Raw genomic sequence first — 16,378 nt, 5'->3', positions numbered from 1 at the left:
GTGAGTGTGGATGGAGCAGCTACAGGTTAGCTTAGCCTAATCGATCAGTGCACTACGAAGCCAGTGCTAGACAGTGAACTGTCAACGGGGGGAGCCCCGCCGGTCATTATCGGCCGATATTCACTCTTAATAGTTTGATCGGTGCTCTCTATAAAGGCCGATCAGGAGAGCTAGATCTGATCGATATGGATATAAACGTGTTACAGGCTTGGCCTGTCACTTTAAGGCTGCAGCCACACAAGGACAAAAACGGCCGTTTGCGTTACTGTTTAGTGTCATATAGACCATTCGGCCACACGAGGACGACCGCATACGGCACTAAACGACTGAGGAAACGATAACGGGTCCCAAGGTGGATAGAACGGCATACGCAACGCTCTGGGGGGTCAAATAGCTCCGTGTGTGCGCCCTATACGATCATTTTCTGATAATAATTGCGCAATAGCCCCGCCTCTCCCCACCTCTGCTGCTCACCTCCGCGTACCCCGCGCCATTGCTGATGTGTTTCGCCACCAACAACAACAACAATGGCGGATCGCAGAGTTGCTATCGTGCTCCGGACGCTACTGACCATGCTACAGTTCTTTGTGCAACATCTACAGCAGATTTACACATCCGGGGGGGATCTTACTCGCTGCTTTTGTGGATATGTACTGCAGCTTCAGCGATCATTTTCTGATAATGATTGCGCAATAGCCCCGCCTCTCCCCACCTCTGCTGCTCACCCCCGCGTCAAAGTAAACTGCACACTGAATTCAGATTATGTATCTTTCTCTCGATATGGACATAAACGCGAGTGAAGTCTAATCTGACAGGACGGAGACACCTCTCAAACTACCTAAACAAGTGTGGATTCGGAAATACAAGTTTGAATCCTTCTGTGTGCATGTGTGTATTATGAGACTGTTCTGAGCCCATACATAAGAAGTTGGTTACCATATCGTTTGCTCAACAAATGCCTAACACACCTTAGTTTGACACACCTACTGAGAGGGCTGATTCAGTTTTTCATTAGATGTACGTGTCAAACTTTAGCTTGCAGTGAAACAAAGGTCACCGATGCTGAAGTGACTACAGCCAAGGTATGGCAAGGTTTTTCATTGACCTGACTTTGAGGACCCTCTCTCTCATCCTCCCCATAAGAAATGTTACCATAGTACTTGTACCATAGTACCATGGTACATGTACCATGGTATTTTTGACAGATTGTACCATGGTACATACCATGGTACATACCATGGTACATTACTATGTGCTATGGAACAAATACCATGGTACATATTACTATAATGTGCTATGGAACAAATACCATGGTACATACCATGGTACGTACCATGGTACATTACTATATGTGCTATGGAACAAATACCATGGTACATACCATGGTACATTACTATATGTGCTATGGAACAAATACCATGGTACATACCATGGTACGTACCATGGTACATTACTATATGTGCTATGGAACAAATACCATGGTACATACCATGGTACGTACCATGGTACATTACTATATGTGCTTTGGAACAAATACCATGGTACGTACCATGGTACATTACTATATGTGCTATGGAACAAATACCATGGTACTATAAAATATACCATGGTACTATCTGTCAAAAAATACTGTGGTACATGTACCGTGGTAAATATACCATGGTACTATGGTACGAGTACTATGGTAACATTGCTGTTAGAGGGCTTGATATCCCACTACCCCTGGCACCATAACAATTACCATGGTAAATACATATGTTCTTGTATTTGTGTCACACCTGTACCAAACTGTAGATACTGTAGAACAGGGGTGCCCAACCTTTTTTGAACCGAGAGCTACTTTTAAAGTTGCCAGTCTGCCGAGATCTACCAGTCCAAATAGAGAGGCGTAGCCATTACTGACAGCCTACTACCAGGTAAATACACACTACTTGTATAAAACTGACCTTTCTACGATGAATACTTCATAAAATACTGCAGATCCTTTATCTTACCTCTTTCTAATCTACACACACACAAGTATTTAACTGAAGTTACACAAGTGTTGTTGATACAGAGTTGGAGTTTATTCACACGTCACACACTACAGTGGGTCATGTTTTCAAGAAACATTGAAGTGCTGCCACATATGACACAGGAAAAAAGGAAAAGACGCTGAACCCTTTATTTGCCATTATATAAAAATAGTGTTGCTACAAAAGTATAAATGAGGCTTACTAATAAGACAACTCAGATCTGAAGCTACACAGGAATCTGCTGCCAAAGTGCAATAAAAAAGACAAAATTAATAGAATCAAACCCTTTTTTTGTTGCATTTTAGTAGATTATAAAAATAAATGCCTTTAAAATAGGATGCAAGCAACACTAGTTTCTTAACCTGAATTGATAATAGACTAATCAATTTAAACAGAACAGATCTTAATGTTTGCATTCTTATACCATGTTGTACAATAATTATAATAAATAAGTTCAAACAAACTAAAACTTACAGCTGATTAATAACGGTATCTAACTTGAGTTTTTATTATATCAAAAACCTGTTGAAATGCTACCGTTTTTTACTGTCCCCCAAAAGCGTGTCGGCAGCCTCCATGACTGCTTCTTTCACAACTTCGCCATCTTTGAAAGACTTCATGTGTTTGACAAGAACGTGACTGACACGATAAGATGCTATTGTAGCAGCCTTGCTCTTGTTGTTGGGCCCTGGTGAAAATGGACTGCTGTGCATTTAACTGTCCTTTCAGGCCCCTCCCCTTTTGGAGCGTAGGGCAGAATTAGGAGGGAATTCCGTCTCGTAGCGTCTGTGCACTGTTTTGAAATGCCGCTGTCAGTACCAGATATGTTCGGGCTACCAGATATGTTCGGGTGTATTTCCGTCGCATCCGTCATCCATCATATTCGTCATATTTTACGGCAACTCAAGAGGGCCATCACGGTCAAATTCCGAACATTTAAACATAGCCGACACTTCATTCTTTACTTTGTCCGTTATTATATGTAGAAGATTATACTTTTTCTCCGTCATATTGTTTCCATAGCAACAACTTCAAACAGGCATAGCCTACACTTCATTCTTTACTTTGTCCGTTATTATATGTAGAAGATATTAATTTGTTCTCCGTCATGTTGTTTCCAAAGCAACAACTTCAAACAATAACAACTAACCGCTAGCCGCAAAGCTAGCATCACAGCCACTGCTCCGTTTTCGGAGACTTTGCACACGTTTTTCACAAACATTTTCACGCTAGGAGTACTTCCATTCGCTTCGTCTTGATCTGTAGATGTGATTTGATGTGTCGTGTGTCCCCCAACTCCTCTCCAAAGTTCAGATATTTAATAAAATACTCAGGGGAGTTTCCTGAATGTTCATGCCAAAAGCCAAGCACTAGGCCCTGGGTAAATTAAGAGGCTGATCTCGGGCACTTTTGTCCACTTTCCCTGGTGGTAGAAACTCAAGCCATACATCCCTGGAATCGTCTCAGAGAGTAGATGATCAGTGGGGCCTTGTTTTTACTGAATGATGTGTTTTTTTTATGGGGAATTCAAATATGAGCTTATTTTTAGGATTTTCAGAGACTTTGCACACGTTTTCACAAACATTTTCACTCTAGGAGTATGGGAGTACTTCCATTCGCTTCGTCTTGATCTTTAGATGTGATTTGATGTGTCGTGTGTCTCCCAACTCCTCTCCAAAGTTCAGATACTATATACAAATACTAAAAGGTCAATAAAACATTAAACATAATGACAAAATAACAACCTGAAAGATATGTATTCTATCTACACATTTCGTAATTATCTAATCTAGTGGCCTTATAAAAGTGTTTGCTAAAGTAACGCAGAATATATATATTTTTTAATTGTAAATAATTAGAAACATTATTTATGTGCACAAGTACATGGGACCCCACCATAGCACCCCACACATAACAAGCTGTCCCGAGTTCCTCCGGCTGCAGTTCCGGAGACGGCCGGTGTGTGGCAGCAGAGCGCTGGGAGCAGAGGGAGGTGAGTAGACGGACATGACGGATGACGGATACGACGGAAATACACCCGAACATATCTGGTAGCCCGAACATATCTGGTACTGACACCGCTCCTAAATTACCCTTCTTCGATAAAGCCACGCTCGCATTGCAGATGAGACAGATGGACTTTGAATTGGAATAGATACAAAAATAATCATCCTCCCACTCGGAGTGAGAATTATATATGTTTTGCTTCTGCCATAATTGCGGTCTTGTGTGTGTGCGGCCTGTCACTCCTGTGTTGACACGGACAACGTTAGCGAACTAGTGCAGTGCACACTGCCCACTGCTCACCAGCCATGCCCCGACACAATGAAGTGTAGGCTATGCCTGTTTGAAGTTGTTGCTATGGAAACAATATGACGGAGAAAAAGTATAATCTTCTACATATAATAACGGACAAAGTAAAGAATGAAGTGTCGGCTATGTTTAAATGTTCGGAATTTGACCGTGATGGCCCTCTTGAGTTGCCGTAAAATATGACGAATATGATGGATGACGGATGCGACGGAAATACACCCGAACATATCTGGTAGCCCGAACATATCTGGTACTGACAGCGGCATTTCAAAACAGTGCACAAACGCTACGAGACGGAATTCCCTCCTAATTCTGCCCTACGCTCCAAAAGGGGAGGGGCCTGAAAGGACAGTTAAATGCACAGCAGTCCATTTTCACCAGGGCCCAACAACAAGAGAAAGGCTGCTACCATAGCATCTTATCGTGTCAGTCACGTTCTTGTCAAACACATGAAGTCTTTCAAAGATGGCGAAGTTGTGAAAGAAGCAGTCATGGAGGCTGCCGACACGCTTTTGGGGGACAGTAAAAAACGGTAGCATTTCAACAGGTTTTTGATATAATAAAAACTCAAGTTAGATACCGTTATTAATCAGCTGTAAGTTTTAGTTTGTTTGAACTTATTCATTATAATTATTGTACAACATGGTATAAGAATGCAAACATTAAGATCTGTTCTGTTTAAATTGATTAGTCTATTATCAATTCAGGTTAAGAAACTAGTGTTGCTTGCATCCTATTTTAAAGGCATTTATTTTTATAATCTACTAAAATGCAACAAAAAAAGGGTTTGATTCTATTAATTTTGTCTTTTTTATTGCACTTTGGCAGCAGATTCCTGTGTAGCTTCAGATCTGAGTTGTCTTATTAGTAAGCCTCATTTATACTTTTGTAGCAACACTATTTTTATATAATGGCAAATAAAGGGTTCAGCGTCTTTTCCTTTTTTCCTGTGTCATATGTGGCAGCACTTCAATGTTTCTTGAAAACATGACCCACTGTAGTGTGTGACGTGTGAATAAACTCCAACTCTGTATCAACAACACTTGTGTAACTTCAGTTAAATACTTGTGTGTGTGTAGATTAGAAAGAGGTAAGATAAAGGATCTGCAGTATTTTATGAAGTATTCATCGTAGAAAGGTCAGTTTTATACAAGTAGTGTGTATTTACCTGGTAGTAGGCTGTCAGTAATGGCTACGCCTCTCTATTTGGACTGGTAGATCTCGGCAGACTGGCAACTTTAAAAGTAGCTCTCGGTTCAAAAAAGGTTGGGCACCCCTGTTCTACAGTATCTACAGTTTGGTACAGGTGTGACACAAATACAAGAACATATGTATTTACCATGGTAATTGTTATGGTGCCAGGGGTAGTGGGATATCAAGCCCTCTAACAGCTATGTTACCATAGTACTCGTACCATAGTACCATGGTATATTTACCACGGTACATGTACCACAGTATTTTTTGACAGATAGTACCATGGTATATTTTATAGTACCATGGTATTTGTTCCATAGCACATATAGTAATGTACCATGGTACGTACCATGGTATTTGTTCCAAAGCACATATAGTAATATACCATGGTACGTACCATGGTATGTACCATGGTATTTGTTCCATAGCACATATAGTAATGTACCATGGTACGTACCATGGTATGTACCATGGTATTTGTTCCATAGCACATATAGTAATGTACCATGGTATGTACCATGGTATTTGTTCCATAGCACATATAGTAATGTACCATGGTACGTACCATGGTATGTACCATGGTATTTGTTCCATAGCACATTATAGTAATATGTACCATGGTATTTGTTCCATAGCACATAGTAATGTACCATGGTACAATCTGTCAAAAATACCATGGTACATGTACCATGGTACTATGGTACAAGTACTATGGTAACATTTCTTATGGGGAGGATGAGAGAGAGGGTCCTCAAAGTCAGGTCAATGAAAAACCTTGCCATTCCTTGGCTGTAGTCACTTCAGCATCGGTGACCTTTGTTTCACTGCAAGCTAAAGTTTGACACGTACATCTAATGAAAAACTGAATCAGCCCTCTCAGTAGGTGTGTCAAACTAAGGTGTGTTAGGCATTTGTTGAGCAAACGATATGGTAACCAACTTCTTATGTATGGGCTCAGAACAGTCTCATAATACACACATGCACACAGAAGGATTCAAACTTGTATTTCCGAATCCACACTTGTTTAGGTAGTTTGAGAGGTGTCTCCGTCCTGTCAGATTAGACTTCACTCGCGTTTATGTCCATATCGAGAGAAAGATACATAATCTGAATTCAGTGTGCAGTTTACTTTGACGCGGGGGGTGAGCAGCAGAGGTGGGGAGAGGCGGGGCTATTGCGCAATCATTATCAGAAAATGATCGCTGAAGCTGCAGTACATATCCACAAAAGCAGCGAGTAAGATCCCCCCCGGATGTGTAAATCTGCTGTAGATGTTGCACAAAGAACTGTAGCATGGTCAGTAGCGTCCGGAGCACGATAGCAACTCTGCGATCCGCCATTGTTGTTGTTGTTGGTGGCGAAACACATCAGCAATGGCGCGGGGTACGCGGAGGTGAGCAGCAGAGGTGGGGAGAGGCGGGGCTATTGCGCAATTATTATCAGAAAATGATCGTATAGGGCGCACACACGGAGCTGTTTGACCCCCCAGAGCGTTGCGTATGCCGTTCTATCCACCTTGGGACCCGTTATCGTTTCCTCAGTCGTTTAGTGCCGTATGCGGTCGTCCTCGTGTGGCCGAATGGTCTATATGACACTAAACAGTAACGCAAACGGCCGTTTTTGTCCTCGTGTGGCTGCTGCCTTAAAGTGACAGGCCAAGCCTGTAACACGTTTATATCCATATCGATCAGATCTAGCTCTCCTGATCGGCCTTTATAGAGAGCACCGATCAAACTATTAAGAGTGAATATCGGCCGATAATGACCGGCGGGGCTCCCCCCCGTTGACAGTTCACTGTCTAGCACTGGCTTCGTAGTGCACTGATCGATTAGGCTAAGCTAACCTGTAGCTGCTCCATCCACACTCACAACAACTTCATCCAGACATAAATAAAGCAGCTGTATTCGCCATGTAGGAAACACACATTTAAAACGGCTTTGCCTGCCGTTTTTGTGTACACAAGCATTCATCAATGGTTCGGAAAGTGGCGCTGTACCTTAATAATATAAAGGCTTGTATTTGCGTGCATTTCCTGTTCGGAAAGTGTCAATGTAGTGAGAGTGGAGGTGTCCTGACATTAGCGCCTGCAGGCAGGCTCCATGGACCTGTCAGCTCCGGACTGCGCAAAATGCGTAAATGAAGCGCTACGTCATGAACGCAAGAAATCATACCCTCGTGGGGGCCCGCTCATGTGATTGGCTTAGAATGGAGGAGACATCTGATTGGCTATAGATAGAAAAAATTACAAGTACGAATCGGCTGACCGTCAGGGGAGTCTAAAAAAACCCACACACGAATGCACAGCGATCCGTGCACAGAAAGCGGTTTGTGTTTGCAGGTGCAGAGGTTTTGAACGGAAAACAAATATGTGAGGATCAAAAATACATATGTAAAACCTTTTTCTGTAATTTTATTTTATTTACATGTATATGAAACGGAACACATTTGTGTGTGCATTGAAAAACACAAGTGTGGATCCGGAAATACAAGTGTGAATCCTTTTGCAGTTCATGAAGTAGGCCAACATGTGAATCCTTCTGTGTGCATGTGTGTATTATGAGAGCCGATACTTACGCCCTGAGCCTGTTTTTCAGGTTTGAGGCTCGAAAATGCTATGCACAAAACAAATAACTATTGTGGCAGCGGGGTGTGGTGAGGGTGCCGATGTTGCCGTTTAACTAGTTACACCGGGTTTACACAAGTTGTTTACTCACAGCCCGAATGCAGCATCGAGATCCGTGGCCAGCTGTGATCCTCTCCGATTAACTTGTGACAGGACTTCTGTAGCTATTCTCCAGCGAGCAAGGTTTTTATTAAATACCTCCATCCCTCTCATCACAACAAGACTCTACACTGTGCAGAAAAAAAAACAACATAAATTAAAATAACCTTGCTGGATAGCTTAGAATGAAACAAACAAACAAACAAACTATCTTCCATGTCTGATACTGATGTCACAGTAAAGTAAGGCTAATACTGGTGATACTAAAATCTCGCCTTTGGCAGCAAATTGGTTAGAACCGGACCTGTTACCACCAATGGAACTTGGTTGGATATTGTATAACTGGTTAAGATCAGGGGGTCATAATTTTCTTATAATTTCTGGCAGAAGTATAATCATGATATCATCTTACTTCATCTGTTCATACATTGATTGTACCAAGAATATTACACAACAATGAACTGACTGTTTTTATAGCTATTTTCAAATATAGCTAATAATCTCCTCAACAAATCAATTGTTCCAAACCCTGATCGACTTCTCAGGAGGCTACAATACCTGCCACATGATCACACTTTTCTAAGAGCAGAACATCAGAGCACTGAAGTGACAGTGTCTGTGCTTTCATAGATTTACCACGCAGACATGAAAACCTGTCACCAATCAATTAGTTTCATTAGTAAGTCGTAAGATTCTCCTAACTGGAAGTGCAACTGTCACAACTGTCTCCTGGTACATCACAACTGTGGCATGTCTGGAAAACGCACTGATGTCACATTTGAGCTTCAAAACCAAGTTATTGGGTTGTTGTGTTAATTTGCCAATGACAGCAAAAATCAAATGTTAACACTATCAGCTTTAATTAAATAATAAATTATGTTTTGAACACAAAAATAATAGTAAAGAGATTTGAAGTTATTGTTTTGAAAATAAATAATTAATATCTAACGTCTATGTATGTATCTATCTATATATCTATTTATCTATTTATATATATATATATCTATCTATCTATCTATCTATCTATACATCTATAGATCTGATCTATCTTTCTATCCATCTATCTATCTATCATCAATCCTGTGTCTGTGGGCTTACGACTTCCCAGTACATCCTACATTCCACGTCAGCAAGCTCATACCTGTGTATGAGAGTACACTTATTCCCGCCTCCAAGCCCCCTCCACCGCCCCAGTTCTTCGAGGGTGGTCTAACTTACAAAGTCCGCAAGCTGCTGGAGTTCCGCAATAGGGGTCGGGGTCAGCAATTCCTGGTGGATTGGAAGGGTTATGGTCTCGAGGATAGGTGCTGGATTCCTGCGAGATTTATCGTAGACAAGACCCTCATCCAGGATTTTTATGATCGGCCTGGGCCATCAGGCGTCGGCCCTAGAGGGGGGGGTAATGTTGTGCACCGCCAAAAGTGTTAGTCAGTCATGTTTCATGTTGTTATTCTTGTATTGTCTTTCACTTCCTGTCTTGTTTTGTCACTCATTTGTCACGTCTCATTTCAGGTTCCTTGACTCCCTTTCCTTTTGTGTTCTCCCTTGTTCATCAACGCCAGCCAGGTGATTGTTTTCACCTGTTCCCAGTTACCTCCTGTTTATATTCCCCTGTTTCCCTCTGTTTGTTGTCAGTTTGTCTTGTCCTGTCCTCATTCCAGAACTCTGCTCATCCACGATTGCCTATCTTGTCACTTGCTAAAATTACGCTCTTGAAACTCTGTCGTAAGTTTCTGTCCTCACGTTGTGAGCAATTTATGTTAAGCCTTTTTTGTCGCCTCTATTAAGAGTGTTGTTTTCTTTTTGTAGATCCTTTTTTGGCAAAATAAAGTATATCAATTATACTTTACCTCTGGCTCCCGGGTCATGCATTGAGTCCTTATTCCCTTGTGTAACCAAGTTCGTAACATATATATCCAATTTTAAAGCGGTTAAAACCTTTCACATTTGGTTTATGAAACTATAATATTGTACAAAGATATAAGACATGTTTAAGTGTTTATTAATGTGCAGTTTTAATCAGCATTTACAACATCAAGACATTGAGTCAACGAATATAGTTTTACTATAAATGTATCTAAATACATGGCAATACGTTCCTAAATAATTCTATATTTCTTTTATATATTTTTGAGTGTGAAGATAAGGCTTATAAAATGCCTCAGGAGGAACGAAAGTATTTTATACTTTCCATTTGTTTTTCTTCTCTCTAAGACAGCGAAAAAGATCAGACAAGAGTCTGATGGTTTATTATTCTTATATCGGCCTTCTCTAAACGTTTCACAGATATATTGCTCATATTGATTCATCAAAAGCAGTTTGGCTGTAGTACTATATTTTAGAAATTAAGTTTTGATAAACTGGTTACTAAAGATATTGATACACTTGCATTAATTTCCTTCAGGTTCATAATGCTCTGTGTTTGCATTGTCATTCAGATGGTACTCAAATAGTAAAGTTTACACAGTGGTTAATAGATTACAGAGCTCGCTATTTGAGACCAACACCAAACGCCCACGATACTTTACACCAAACTAACAAAGCAAAACATATATTTGTTCCCATTGTATGAGCAGATCAATTCTTCCGACGTTCAGAGAGAAAGGAAGAAAGGAAATAGGCCCATCATCCCAAATTAATTAACAATTGACTAAACAATGAGTAACTAATTGTTTAATCTCTTATCCAAAGTGTACACATTTCGTCAAACCTAGAATTGTGACACAACAGATAATCTGCTGAGGAAAACGCTTGATAACAGGGTTAAAAAAAACAAGGCAAAATAAACCATAACCTGACGGCAGCAGATCTATTTGTGTTTATCATGGTCAGAGGAGGGAAAACTCAGATATTTTAATCATGTAAAGCTGATGAACATTGTAGACCAGCTTTAAAATGGATTCTATATAGTTCTGAGTTTAAAGCACTAGATATCAACCATACATTTTCAAATGTAAACTTCACAAACTACATCCCAATACATAATTCTTGTTTCTTATCGGCTGCACAAACAACTGAAGCACAACACAGTTAAGTCTTGGCAGAGGAAGAATCAGCACCTAAACCTATACATATAGCACTTTGATAAGACTCGTGAATTTAGATCTATTTTAAGCTGGAACACACAGCATCTCCAAAAGTGTTCACCCCTCCTCCTCTCCTGTTAAAAGCTACTGTTGAAGAGACAAAGGCAGGAAACATGGTGAAAGAAGAGAGGAAGAGAGGAAAAGTAGGGGTCACTGACTGCAGTGATGTATTTGAACCCGCTCTATTGAAGTGACTTCAATCCAGAAGTCATTTTTAGTAGCTCTGGGGACAGAAAACTAAATTCACAACAACTATTTACTGGATCCCAATGAAAATGAAAAGGACGTTCATGGTCCCAGAGGATGAATTGTGCTGTCTTTAGTAATCCACAGACTGTTTAATATGTTTTGTTTTCTACTCAAATATCTTGATAGATTTTGTATGGATTGCTAGGAAACCATACCTAGCATTCCACTAGGGCTTAAGGAAAACGTCGGACCAATTCAACAACCTTTTCATCATTTACTCACACAGGGAAAGAGAAATCAGTGTATCATAACCAAAACAGTTCAAAATTTGACAGAAAATGTTGTGTTCATGAAGAAACCTGACACTCATGATAAGAAGCACATTTGAACATGTGAACAACTCAGCGCGGACTATCCATCTCAGTAGGAAACAGTGATGTCAGATTTCTATTCTATCAATGATCTAATGTAGTTAATATTTGATTGTCTTTTAAAGTCAATATTTGAATACATTGGAATATATTTGAGTCATTGTAAACATGACTCAAACATGTTCCAGCAAACGGTTTTTGTTTAACCATTTCATTAAAAGTATTTTGTTGACTCACTTTGTGACAGGGAAAGCGGTGAGATGTTCCGGGACAATACTATAAAAAAGATAAGAACAGGAGGTTTTCCAAACACGTGAAGAGGATTTGTTTAAATGAAATATTTCATATTTCACAAGATAGGTTTCTTACTAACATGATTCAAATGTCACAATGGCTACAGCATAGTTTTGGCAATACAAATCTTAAGTTTTCTCCAACAATGCAGCATACAATATACTAAAATATAAAATAAATTAAATTAAATTGCGCAATAGACATAATGATGCACGTAGGTCGGAATAAGAAATATATATACAAATAAAATAAAATATGAACAGAATGTACGTGTAAAAACTGTGCATTATAATAAATTCTGTATGGTAAAAATATATAATATTTCGATATGAGAGAGATAATAAGAGAGAGGATTCCAGCAGGTCAGATAAGGATGTTGAAGGCGCTGTTTGAGAAATGACAGGAATTTCTTGAGGCTTGTTTCTGTCCTTGAACTGTGGACTCTCAGACAGCAGATCAACAACACACTCATACAGTCCCAGTATGTCTGCAGTGGGGTAAGAACCATTGACAGGCCGTTTGATTGGAGGGCCGGCTGAACAAAGACTCCGACACTAGGTGAGGCGACAATATGACAGCAGAACTTGGAGGTTTCTGCTATTGTGTTTGTTGGCTCAGAAGATAGCCACACGTCACTTTTTGATTTAAATATAAAAGATAAATAAGATATGAAACAAAAGAGAAGTGCTCAGAAAACTGGAGATTAGAGTATCAGACTAGATCAGCACATGAAACGGCAGTATCCCCTATCCTTTCAACTTTCTCGGTAAAAAGAGCACAGCTTTCCGTTATGGTTGTTGGACTCTATGCTTTGTTAGGATTTATTCTACAGCCCTTCCAAGGATGGATCAACACAGCAGGTCTAAAGGGCTGGTCCAGATAACCATTAGACCTCTACAACAGTTTATTTAATGACGACCCTCTAGATGTACTCTTGCTTCTCATCCTGGTCTAATTAGTAAAGCAAGCACAAGGCATATTTAGGAGAAGATAAAAAAAACACATTTATTCATGACTCACATTTTGAACATCATTATTGAGCAACACCCAACTGCGAAGGCAACAAGCCCTCTGGTTCGGCTGATTGTTACACAGATAATGGTTTAAAAGGGGAATCTACGGTGGCCGGCAGGTGCAAACGCGGAACAACGGCCAAAAACAAATACATTAGCAGGAAACAGCTGCAAATCCTGAAATGAAAAACAAACAAATCCTGAAAACAAATACAACCAAAAAACGCTGCATTTCCAGAAATGATGCAAACTAAATACAACACACAAACCCCGAAAACAAACGCAATAAAATGATGACGCTACAAATACCAAAACGACATGCAAAGTCCAAAGCACATACAAATCCCAAAACACATACAAAAAAAAAACATTCCGGAAGTGTTCCAGGCCTCTAGGGGGCGCGCTACGTGGAACAGATTGATGTCTGACCAGACATAGAGGGAACGAACAAGAGTGCTGCAAATTGAAGCCTGAGGAAAACGAAGTTGATCGAAGTGGAAAAGACGATATATAAAAAGGTAAGTTTTGTTTTGATACAAAGAGCGTCATATTTACCCAGCTAGCGTTAGCTTGTTTGGTGAAAGAGCTTGCAAGTCAAGAGACAGCACTGTCTGTGCACCTAAATGTAACTCTTGACATCATATAGATATATTATAGGTGCAGAGAGGAGTTGGTTTATTGTGCTTCAATGTAAATCCTAATGTGAGAGTTAAAGGACGGTCAACAATATAATGTACCTTGGTCAGTTTGGATTTATCGTGGCATTTATTCTTAATTAAAGTGAATTTATTTTTATTTCAGTCAGTCATTTGTGTGTATGCAGGTGTGGGACATTCAAAATGTTCCAAAAGTGAGCACTCCACGAATGGACAACAGTTTGCAGGGTAAAATAAAACATTGTCAACATATTATTTTGTGCCACAAGAAGCAGAATGTTTTAACAGTACAGTAGTTTGAATATATTTGTTGTTAACCTTTATCAGACCTCTCAGGCACCCACAACCAGCGTCTGATCGGGTAAGATTAATTACAAATGTAATTATACCATGTAGGTTTGAATTTGTGAACATGAAATCAATAAATACCTTTGTGTGCACTTATTTCCTGGGTAAAAATAGGATGGAGCACCAACCCCATTCCAGGAAGAGGTCCAATCTGCCCCGGGTCAGAACCACTTCTATAGGTAAACGAGGTTGACAGTTGCATCGTGACACAGTTGTTTGCTGTGTATCTTTATTTTACATTTGTTTGTTTGTATAGCCTCCAATCACAGTGGGTAACATTGCCAGGAAGCAGAACAATTATACTTTTATACATTTCCAAATGACACCCACAACATCTGACATCTTAGTGAAGACAATACAAAAAACCACCCACAAAATATTTTTCAAAGATCAGATATTTTTTGTTGCATCCATTTCAAATGTTTACAAGGATTGTGCAGGAGTATGACAAAAGTGCTGTTGTCAGTTTAGAACCCAATGTATTGAAAAAACAGGAAGAGGATCAACATCCTTTTGTAAATATGACTGTCATGCATATATTAGGTATTTGAAAGTAATTATTCAACTGTCTTCTCACTGCAGCAACTACACAACTGTGTATGCACTTATCATTATTGATAGCCAGTCTGAGCCAGAAGACACAATGGAGCAAAGGTATTAATTGTTACTATTACCCCTTAATTTTTCTATTCTATTCTGTAAATCTTATTACTAGCTTCATCATTTAATATTACAATACATCACTTTGTCTTTCCCAGCACAGAATACCTGACTGCGGCACACATTGTTGCAGAACTCTCTGCAAAAATAACAAATACATCTTGCAGCAGGTTCAATATTAATAGAGCCAGTGTGTGCGATGGAGCAATCCGCGGCTTCAAAGGTGCCTCATTCGATCCCTCTCATGAGATGTCAGTTAAGTTCACTGATGATGAGGGACACACTGAGGATGGAGGGGACAATGGTGGTCCCAAGCGTGAGTTCCTGACCCTCCTTATGGAATGCCTGAGAATGAAGAAAACATCACGTCAGCAACTGTTTGTGCCCCATGGCGGTGTGACTTTCCCAGCCGCTCACTGTCTCAAAATCTGATTCTAAATATATAATGTTCTCTATAAAGATATAACTAATACACAATTATGAATGTATAATATAAGCTGTTTTGTGTATTTAATCATGCATTGGTCTACAATTTAATGATGGCTTCTACATATTTCACATAAACAGACAATGAAAAAATGTGTCCTTCATGCTGATAACTAGTGTATGCATCTGCCAATTTGTATTCTAAACAGAGTAGTGTGTTGAATCCTTATTTCTTGCATTTGAAACAGATACAATAAAAAAAGTGAACTTACTGTTGTGTTCAACTTCTGCCAAAAACGGTACATGTTTGCCACAGGAGCCACAGAACACTTGAACTGTCCCCAGATGCTGGCCACAGAAAGGACAAAACATGGCGGCCTGAAAAGACATACATTGATGTAGTAAATCCATTTAATCAAGTTAATCAAAAACACATAGTCTAAATAGTGGTTAGCTAAATAAATAGAAAGATACATCATGTTTACCGTTGAATCTGTGTTCCCTCTCTCCTTGAATGTCTCTATATTTGTTCTTGAGCATGTCTAATGCACACTACTCTCCTGTCATTACTTTGTCCCTCTTCACATGTTGTCACATCTCTCTCAATTCAATAGCTTTATTAGCATGACCATAGTTACAGGTAATTGCTAAAGCTCTGTATAGTTGCAACATCTATACACAAATATATACATATAAACAAACTGCTAAGAATTCAAATGTCCTTTTTCCGCGGTACTCACTATGGCCCGTGTTATTTGCCTGCACTTGATTTGTCATCTCTTTTAAAAATGTTCTTCCCTCACTTTATCTTCTCTTCACGTGAAGCTCTCCTCTCCTCAGCTGGTGTAGTAGTTAGGCACGCTAACGCTAGCTATATAAATATGAACGCTCTATGTATTAAAACAAAACGTACCTTTTTATATCTTTCTCCACTTAAATGAAGTTTCCTTTACTCTCGATTTCCATCACTCTTGTCGTTTCTCTCTATGTCTGGTCAGACATCAATCTGTTCCACGTAGCGCGCCCCCTAGAGGCCTGGAGCACTTCCGGAATGTTTTTTTTTGTATGTGTTTTGGGATTTGTACGTGCTT

At 39.7% G+C, this 16,378-nt stretch overlaps 1 long non-coding RNA gene across 1 annotated transcript; it reads left to right on the top strand.

Moving 5' to 3' along the window:
• Positions 1–14,355: 14,355 nt before the first annotated feature.
• On the top strand, positions 14,356–15,354 carry LOC117544255. The gene is made up of 3 exons (XR_004568661.1): positions 14,356–14,380; positions 14,784–14,855; positions 14,960–15,354. It is a non-coding gene; the product is annotated as an uncharacterized LOC117544255 (long non-coding RNA).
• Positions 15,355–16,378: the final 1,024 nt, after the last annotated feature.

This window comes from Gymnodraco acuticeps, unplaced genomic scaffold (assembly GCF_902827175.1).
Source record: "Gymnodraco acuticeps unplaced genomic scaffold, fGymAcu1.1, whole genome shotgun sequence".
In the NCBI taxonomy this organism is placed as follows: Eukaryota; Metazoa; Chordata; class Actinopteri; order Perciformes; family Bathydraconidae; genus Gymnodraco; species Gymnodraco acuticeps.
The sequence above is the reverse complement of the archived record's forward strand: the minus strand, read 5'-3'. Positions and strand labels throughout refer to the sequence as shown.